Raw genomic sequence first — 10,258 nt, 5'->3', positions numbered from 1 at the left:
GAATATTTCAGGAAATCAGTGTATATCTACATGTAGTACTTTATACAGTCATTAAAATAGAGGCCTTCAAAAACAGTTGATATGGGAAAATGCATATGCTCTAATGTTAAGTGGCCAACAGCAACATACTGAATTATATATACAGTGTAATTACGACTATGCAAATAGATATGCATGGAACTAGTTTGAAAAAAAAAAAGCATCAATCTTCCCGTGATATTTTTGAGGGTTGTAATTATCAGTGATTTTATTTTCTTTCTGCTTTTCTGTACTTCTATTGGTGCAGATTTCTAAGTTGGAAAAATTCAAAAATCATGTTAGAAATAAATACATACTTTGAGCTTCACTGCAACTTGAACTAAAGGCTCCCGCTCTAATGGTTCGAGGTGGCTGATGCATTTGTCTCAAGCTGTTTACACTATGACCCCGTCGATGACTCGGGTTACAGTCGTGTGGCGCCCGGGAGGCGTCAGGCTCCCTTCTAAACACTTTATACACATCGACTCATTTAGATCTCGCAGTACTCACATGAGGTAGGTCATATCATTGTCCACATTCTATGGAGCAGGAAGTTGCGGCACAGAGAGGTTAATTAACCGCCCCAAGGTCACACGGCTAGCAAAGGGTGGCTTTGAGCTCAGGTAGTATTGCTCCGGGGGTCCCACCCTCTGCGGTCTCTGTGGCTACGTTTAAGAGGACGAACAACCCAGCCTGTCAGAAAACAAGCAGATAATAAAACCGTATGAAAACAAACTGGCATCGGACAACAGTAATAAATGTAACACGGGCCGTGAATCCCATTTACGAAATGAGACAAATGAGATAAACTTTAATGCCTCCCTGCTTGTAAATTCTATGATCGCATGTTTAGCGAGAAAGACTGACTCTTGCACACCGTGCTAGGAACGCCGATGATTTCCTCCACCCATCGATGCCCTCCCACCTCGCGCCTCTTCACCGGAGACCCTGCCCCGTGACCGCTGACACCACCCTGCGCCTCAGCCAGCTAACGGGGCATGTGGAGTGCGTGGCCCAGGCGAGGCCGGCGAGGCCTGGGTTTAGAACTGGCGAGTCACGGCTCGAGCCCACCGTTGGCCACATGGGCTGTGCGTCCTCTGTGGCCTCTGGTGGCCATTTCCACCACGTGCTAGAAAAGCAAAGCGGGCAGCTCTGCAGTGCGAGAGGAAAGACAGAGGAGAGAGGGGTTCTGACCTGCGGCCCCCCGGGGGCCGGGCGCGGGAGGGCCGCACGGGCGGGTCCTGGTGACTTTACCGACCTTGGTTCCAGGACTCCACCAGGCCTGGAGACGGCATCCGATTTTAGACCCTACAGGACACCCCGTGTCCTTTCAGTGAGCCGCCCTCCGTGTGCGTGCGTCATCCGCGTTGAGCGGGCTTACCGCGTGGGGCGCGTGCGGGCAGCTGGCCTCCCCGCGCGGAGACGACCATGGGAGGGTGTCCGCACACAGCCCAGCACGCCGGGGCACGGCGGGCCCTGCCTGTGGAGCCACTGCGTCTCGGGAAAGACGGAAGGACACGGTGTCCCCTGTGCCGAATGTGAGGAGGTGACAGGTTCAGGGACTGGGGGCCGGGCCGGGGCCGGGCCCGGGGCGGCGTGGCAGGTGTGGTGGGCGTCCACCTGCCTCGCCCTCCGGGTCTCGAGCGCACTGAGCTACAAAACCCCACGTCCCCTCTCGGTCTGTTAGCTGGTGAAATACTGATGGCCGGGGGTGACCAAGGACACAGCCAGGTGTGTCGGGTAAGCTGTCTACTGAGGCGGGACTTTCCTATTTTACAAAGAATCTCCTTGAGAAATTGGAGAGAAAATTCTGTCATTTGAAGGCATTCATCCTGGTTGCCCGAGTCTTTTGGCTCCTACCGTGGGACGCCCCTCTGTGCCAGGTGACATGTTATTGAGATGAGTGGCAAGAGCCCCAGGACACGGGGACATCTCTGAACGGGGCGGCGGGCCATGCTAAGGCTAATGGGACTAGGTCTAGAGAAAGGTATTGTCCAAGCCAGGCTGCTTGGTTTCCCTTGCTCTCATTATCACTCCATTCCGAGGACTAGGGACGGGTCTGCGGGCCGGCTCGGTACCGGAGTGGACATGGCCTTTCTCTGATGGCCAGGTTGTGTCCGCGAGCCTGGGACGACCGGCCCAGCAGCCCAGGGCTAGCGGCTAGCATGTCTGGGCAGATGTTGCCAGGGAACGGGTTTGAGCTGTCATTATCCGGGCCGGACTCTAGAGAGGTATGCCTTCCATGTTTCTAAAAATAGCCTCGATCGGTGGACATGGGGAGATGTCCGTTTAGTTGCAAGTTATTTTTTCCAACCGTAGGTAAAACCTGAAACCTTGGAACCCCAACGAGGGAGTAAGTAAGTTAGTTATCCTTTTCTTAAATAAATAGCCCCCAGATAGAAGCAGATACACAAAAACTTTTATTGAGTGGAAGTTCGACCTCATGGTAATTGACCAGTTACAAGTGCATGTCGGTTCATGGGTGTGGACACCGCAGAGTTCGGAATGGTTCTGCTGACAGTCCAGTGTGCTCTGGCTGGGCACGTGCCAGTGTCGCAGTCAGCACGGTCCACGGGGACATCGGGGTAGACGGGGGACACGGGCTTCGTCATCACAGCTAAGCGCTACAGAACAGGACAGTCCAAAGACCAGCAGACTATTATTCTACGTGACTCTCACTGTTAACCTTGACGCCTACGTAAATGCTTCCAGAGGACCGACGAGCAAAAGTCCTCGATTCTGAGGGACAGTGCCATGTCCACACTTCACACGTAAACGGGCCACCGGAACCGTAAACACTCGGTGGCCCCGGCGGCCGCAGCAGGTGGACGGTGAACTGGCGTGAACACCGTGCGCCGCGAATCTTCATTCTGAAAGTTTTCTTCCATCTCAATTAGCACCAGTGTATTTAAAAAAAATTTTTTTTTCCTGGTGTTAAATATTTAGGAAACATTTATTATTATTATTTTTTTGAACCGGCACACAAAGTCCCAAACAATGGAAAGCGAAAAAACATTCAAAAAGTTGTCTTAGAGAACAGCATTTAGAAAAACAACATCGTTTAAACATTCGACAGATCTATGTACAACGAGCCAACAGCCGGCGAGGAGCGTGGCTGAGGGGACCGTCACTGAAAGATTCGTGAACCTGGACCCCACAGGCTGTATTTACAGGCGGCTAGACATGCAGAAACGTCACCTCGGAACATCTGAATTCGGCTAAAAATCATACGGAAAGACACTCCCCCTACCCCACCCCCGGTACCTTCTAAGTAGGTAGCAAACATTCCCAGTATGACCATGGGTACCAGTTGAGAAGTGCGTTTTCCCGCTATGTTGCGTACAAACAGAAACTTTCTCAGCGGACACAGAAGGGCACCGTAGAGAAGGAGAATTCTCTATTTCCACATTGTCAGATGAAGGAAAGAACATTTTTTTTTTTTTCACACTGAGTAACGTAGTAAAGCACTGATTAAAGAGCAAGGGTACATTGTGAATGGGAAAGGTTTCACGAAAATACAAAATCGACAAGCGGGCTGGAGAAATGAGTGCCCATTCCCTAAGGACTTCCCTAAAATATAAGTGATCGTCCTCATGTAATTTTGAAATAAGAGTGGTGATTTGCTTTGCTGGACAATACTTTTATCTTTTTTTGTTCTTTGAAATTATACAACCCAAACCCTTTGCAGAATTTTTTTCCCCGCTTAGGATGAGAATTAACTACACCAGACATGGCCCGTGCTGTATATTTATCCAATGCAAGACTCATTACTTTCACGCAGTTTCGTTTGCTTATTAATCAGCGTCACTAGAACACACACCTCGAAAGAACGGGGCACATCTCGTGACAGCCAACGTGTCCCTTGTTCTGCTTAAGAAGTAAAATAAAAACCATTTCCCATTTATTCACCTTAATGGCTGAATCTGTATAGAGCCTGAAGTTTCAATGCACTGTCTTTAAAAATATCAGCTAAAAGAATATATGGACGGGAGTCCCCCATCCTCCTCGTGATGCGCTTTCAAGTTTACTTAGAATAATTCGTGGTTGTGATAAGTCTCTATGAAAAGAATTTCTTGGGTTTGACACAAAATAAACATCACTCTTGGAAAATGCATAGTTTGTAACTTTATACATTCATTCACTAATATGAACGACTTTCGCAAGTCATACTTAACCTCCCAATGGTGGTAAGATTGTATTTCAGAAGCGCTCTCTAAAAGCTGGATGGCGTCGCGGCATTGCTTCTGAATCGTGCCCAGTTACGAGTTAACGCCCGTCAGGTCAACGCTCCTGTCCGCCGGGCGGGAAGGGCCGCGTCCCGCCCTCTCCTCCGTCTGGCTCCTTCTCTGGCTCGGCAGGCACGGGAAAGCAAGGCTTCCACCTGACGGCGTCCCCGCTAACTACCCCGCTCTGAATGGTGTGTCATTCCATCTTAACGTGTTAGATTTGGCGTAGAAAACGATTTGAAAGATGGCTTGATTTTTAGAAGTAGATAAACTTTTTTTGTTAGTTTTCGTTTCTGTTTTTTTTTTTTTTTTTTTTTCTAAACCCGATCGCAGACTGAGGGCAGGAGAGGTTTTTGTGATAACTGTCGTTTCTCACTCCCCGGCCCCGCGTCTGAGGACAGGCCATTCGGCCGTTGCGTTTGATGACAGTCACGAACCCTTTGGGACCTAGCGATTTTTTCTTATCCTGAGTTCTTCTAAGTATATAGATTTTTGAAACACGAAAAACGCTTTGGAAACTACACTAGTGTCTGGGTATTCCAGAGAGCACATGTTTAAATGGCTGACCATCGTTCAACCATTAATTACAAAAATAGGAATTTTAGGGTGCGTTGTAGGAAAATATTGATAAATGGCATTTTTTTCTCTTTTTTTCTTTTTACATATATGATCCTCATTCCTGGGTTATTTTACACCCAGGGCATTTTCAGTTACTGAAGTCACGGAACGAGTATATTTGGGGGTGTTGAACTCTTCCCTAAAAATCTAACTCCTCTCTAAAGCTTCCTACCCGTGGTCACGGAGGTTTTCCCTGGTCGGGAGACTTTGCAAGAAGGGGCTTTGCTATCATCACAGGGCTTGGTCAAGTCACAGTCATCGATTTCCAATCAGCGGGATCTGGGAAAAAAACGGTTTAAAGAGCAAAGCAAGGGCTCGCAGTCTGCACCTGCATCCTCGTCTCAGAGCGGGGTGGGGTGGGGGCAGTTTGTGATGCAGCTGCACTGCTGACCGCCGGGCGGGGGGGGGCGGTGACTCCAGCCCCGGTCGTACCTCTTTCCTTTCCGTCCCTCGATCTGTCCCCAAACATGGGCGGGAGGCTCCGCTGAGACCAGGGACAAGGGTGTCACGAAGCGAGGGGGTTGGGGCTGCTAGCTTTTCGTTCTGCAGATGCAAAACTAAAACCATGCAGGAGCCACTCCCTTTCCCATAATTCAGGCCAATCCAGCTCTCGTGCTGCGTAACGGGGGCCGAGCAGCGGAAGGGGACGCTGCCCCTCCCTGCGGGGCCATGTGGAGGGGCCGGGGCAGGACGGCCTCGCCTGGGGCTTTGAGTCGGACGGAGGGCACGAGACAGGCCCACCTGTCCCCCTCTACCAGGGAGCCTGACCGAGGCCGTTGTGCTGAGCGTGGGGGGCTGTGTGCTGGCTGGCCTGCTCTGAGCGAACTGCTCAGATGGAAACTCTCCTCCAAAGGAAAGGGTGGCCTTGCTGGTCACAGTGACATTTACCCCCTCGGATCTTATTCAGGAGTGACATACCGGGAGCCCAGGAGCGAAACGTTTACTCGGGGGGGTGGGGGGGTGGGGTGGGGGGGGCACACATGGGAGCAGCGTGGCCGCTGGTGCGGGCAGGCGAGGACCGTCGCGAAGCGGGGCACAGGGGCGGGTCAGCAGCGAGCGCGAGGCAGCGGCCAGGCCCGGGGCCGTCCTCGCTCGCCGAAGGCGTGAGGCCGCTCTTGGCCGGCACCTCGTCCCGGTGGCCACAGCAGTGACGCCGAGGGTGACAGTCACTCGGGGCTTTGGGGCACGGCCGGCCAGCGGCACGGCTCGCGTCAGGGCACCTCGTGTCCGCATCCGAGTCTTCCGTGAGAATGACTCTGGGGGAACTGACCGCTTTCTTCTCCTCGATGTCAGCTGCCCGGATCACGCCACGCCGTGGCTGTGCAGGGCTGACAGAGAACCTGACCTGACCCCCCGCAGCTGGACCTGGGGGCTGGAAATCCGAGCTGGCCGTCAAACTGAAATGTCAGGTAACATCGTTACCTGCAAGGCAGACCTCCGGCTTCCCTGGGCCTGACTTCTGCAGGGGCCCAGGCTAACGATGCGGGGGAGACTTGCAGACTGCCTCCCCAGAGACCGGGAGACCGGGAGACCAGGCCAAGTACCTGCATTCAGGTGCGAAGACGCTAAAGCCCATCAGAGCGAGGTCCGAGCGACCCCTGACCGCCCTCTGGGAGGTGCCCCGTGGGGCCCCGGCCGCTCTGGCCCATCTGCACACTGGGCTCCCAGGTCTAGCTCGTGACTGACTGAGAGCTCGGAAAGCAGCTTCCTGCTTTGACAGCCAGCGGGCTGCAAACAATGGCCCGGCTCTCCGAATGGTCCGGCGAAGCGCGGAATGACCCGCGAGGTTCACAGGCCCTCCACACCTTCCTCCTCCTCTGCCTCTCGGGAATACCGAGCTTCCTGACCTCAGCTTGACGTGTCTGAATTCTTCACGTGAAGAAGCCAGCATTTGCTCTAACAAGGAAATTAAAGTTATTTTGTTGGTGCTGAGGACATAATTACTTTAAATAAAGTAAATAATCACCTAAGAATTCCACCTTTGGGCTTGCATTCCATGATTTGAAAAATTTCCGCCAAATGATACTTGGCTAGTTAAATGGAGGTTTATGGTTCTGATACGTTTGACTTTATGACAATATCTATCATTTCACCCTAAAAAATGTACAAGAAGATCTCTCCCGTTGCCCATAAGCACGTCTATGAACATTTAAAGATTTAAGACATGGAGGATGATTCTTAACGCGTCTTTTTTCCCCACGAGACTCTGAAAACACACTGGTAATGGTAAAGGGTAGCTGTTGCCACCTCGATTCTCTTGTAATAATCTTCCCATCGGATCTGCATGTCCACCCCTGCTGCCGAGGGTTAACTAAAAAGAGATGCATCAAAACACTTGCTTAAAAGAGGCGTAGCCCTTTGTTTGGAGACCAGGAACTGCTGATAATATTAACACTTCCTGTCTGGTAAAATACTGTATTTTAAAAAATAAGCTACAATGTATAAAACCAAGGTCGTTTCCCACAAAATGTTCATGTTCTTTGTGATTACAAAACACTGCATCTTGTAAAATATTTCCAGTTCTGGTAAGTTGAGAAGTTAAGTACTAATGCTTATTACAAAAGTGTCATAGAATTGTAGAAGCCCAAGCAGTGTATTTCTTGTCCTATCTGGAAAATTAAGTCATAGCTGTTATGGTATTTCAGACTACGTTTTGGCACAAGACATTGCTATTGTGATTCTCAGACCCAAGAGAAAAGTTATAAAACATGAGATTGTCTTAAAAAAAAAAAAAAAAAAAACCCAGGAAGTATTTACAAAACAGGACCAGAAGTCGAATTCGCGTTTGGATTTCTGGTCGAGAACTGGTCCACCTTTTGAAGCGTGTAGACAGACCACCGACACGGGGTTTTAAAGTCAGTCACACTAAGCAAACCGGTCAGGCTGACACGCATCTTACACTTACTTTCCTGCTGGATCCATGTGCATTACTTAGTGATACACCTGGTCCCTAAAAGTGCTAATCTCATTGTAATTACTGACTTCTGGTTTGACTAGTTTTCGATGCAAAAAGACACAAGGAAACGGTTTGCACAGGGAGGGACCCGCCAGTACGAGGCGTGGGGAGCCAGCCAGTGCCGCCAGGGGGTCATTTTCGTAGAGAAACAGAGTTTGCAGCTGACCGTGTGCCCGGCACGTTCTCCGCGGTGCTCTGCGGTCACGAATCCGGCTCCGTTTCCGCCCGTTCTGCGCCCAGATTCTCCCCTGCGCCCGCTCGTGCGGGGAACGCTGCAGTCGGTGGTCGAGAGGAGTCTGCGGGGTCGTGAGCCGCCCCCGGCACGCCGGGGCACAGCGGCACTGGCTTCCGGCCCCGACCCGCGCGCAGCCAACCACCGGGCGTCCGGCCGCAGGGCGACGAGAGAGAAAGGGGGCCCACGCTTCGCGGTCGCGATCGCGTCCCGGAGTGGCCGCCAGGGCTCGGCCGCCAGCCTTCCGCGGCAGGTCGGCCCCCAAGGAACCAGCTTTTCGCAGAGCCTCAGGGAGTCGGCACTGTCCAGTTCACGCACGTTTGTCTTGAAGTGGCAGCAAGTTCACTGACAAACAAACAAACAGACGGAACTTTTCTGGCTGGGAAAGACTCTCGAGATAAAAACGGTCTTTCTAGCCCTGAGCCCTCCCGGGCGCGTGGGGCGCACGCCTTGCAGTTTTCCCTGAGGAAGCCAGGATCCCCGACAGTGCTCTGCTGCCGCTCTCCGGGTGCTCCCTGCTGCGGCCCCCTCCTCGCAAACGTCCTCCCAGCATGCCAGGGAAAGCTCGCTTTCGCTCTCCGACGACGTCTGACGGAGAAATGGGTTCGACGGCGCTGGCTCGTTCACACCCAGGGCGAGGAGGACACGGGGCTCTTCGGGGGGCCCCTGAGGGGCACGTGGTGGCTCCCCCGGGGGTGCCCAGGGGCCGATCGGCACTGAGCGGGAGCCAGACGCCCGTGGGCCCCCGGTGTGTCCTCTGGGGTCCCCAGCCCTCTTGCTCCTTTCTCCAAGTGGGCACACTGCCTCCCACAAATGGGGCGCACGTCCCCTGGGAAGGACTAAGGCTTAAAACTACTGCCGATGACCTGGCTGCCGCGCAGCTGTCTGGAGAACGCCTAACGTCCGTCGCTAAGAAATGATTTCCTTGGAGAGAGAGGAGGGGCGCCAAGGCGGGCAAGAGCCAAAGCTCCGGCGTGCCTTGTTTAGAAGTCCTCTGGGACCGGCACCCGTGGGAGCGCCGTTCCTCATGCACACGCAGGTCTCGGAGGCCCCCGTGGTGGGCTGGGCCCCAGCCTGGCAGCCGGCGTGCGTGGGACCCCCTTCCTGCCCTTCCCCCTCCTCCCTCTGCCAAGCGAAGACAGAAAAGACCCTGGGATCACAGAGATGGCATAAGTGAACATCAGACATAATTTGGCACTTTGTTTAGTTCCAAAATATAACAAAATAGCTCTACATTTTTTTTTTTTTTAAATTTTAGCTTTTACAATCAGTGTTGTATATTGCAATTCATAGCTTTCTGGGTGGCCCGCAAGAAATTTAACCCCTTTTCTTTAAGGCCAGCCAGGCAACGCTCAGCGTCCCCCAGTTAGTACAGGGAACGGGTGCCGAGGGTCTGTGCGCGCCTGGGAGCCCGAGAGGAGAGCGCGCAGAGCCCCAGGCTGGCCAGGAGCAAGGAGCCCCCGGGGGTGGGAGACGTGGACGAGCGTGTGGAAAGCAGGCTTTAGGAAGGAGAAGTCCCAGGGCTGGGGGGGCCCCGCTCTACCTTCTGCTGGCACCTGCGCATCACCTGCCGTCCGGGCAGGGACTGAGCTTGGCTCGGCCAGGGCCCGGCTCAGAACCACCCCCGTGCCGGCCTCCCCGGGACCGCCCCAGCCCAGAGGTCTTCCCTCCCTGTGGCCCAAAGCTCCGTGCGTGCGTGTGCTGCCCCCGTCGCATTAGTCATTTTTGACTAGTGACTTAATCAGAGGCTCAGGAGCCAGGGAGCTTCGCTGCAGACAGACGCCTCTGCTCCAGGGTCGTGCCCCAACCCACCAGGTACGTGCGTGGGGAGCCCACTCAAATGCTGACGGTACCCGCAGCTCGGGCTCCTGGACTAGGCCAGAGCATTGGCGTCTCGCGGCTGAGGGTGCCGGCAGGTGAAGCGACAGGTCCCCAGGGAGAAGAGACGCGCTGGGCAGAGGACGTGACCCACTTCTGTACCCCGAACGAAAATGCCCTTTCCTGGCGGACCTCGGCAGCACCGAGCGCACACCATGGCTGGTGCGGACGGGTCGTCGTGGCGTGAGGTGAAACAAAGCTCTTTTTCTGCTCTCTTGAAATAAGTGATTTTAAAGAAAAAAACAGACGAAGGAGGAAAACAGGATCTCTTCCAAGGAATAACGCTTAAAAAGTCACACGAGAGTTTAAAAAATAAAATTGCCAAAATAT

This window comes from Rousettus aegyptiacus, unplaced genomic scaffold (genome assembly GCF_014176215.1).
Source record: "Rousettus aegyptiacus isolate mRouAeg1 unplaced genomic scaffold, mRouAeg1.p scaffold_m13_p_15, whole genome shotgun sequence".
Lineage (NCBI taxonomy): Eukaryota > Metazoa > Chordata > Mammalia > Chiroptera > Pteropodidae > Rousettus > Rousettus aegyptiacus.
Note: the sequence above shows the minus strand (reverse complement) of the source record.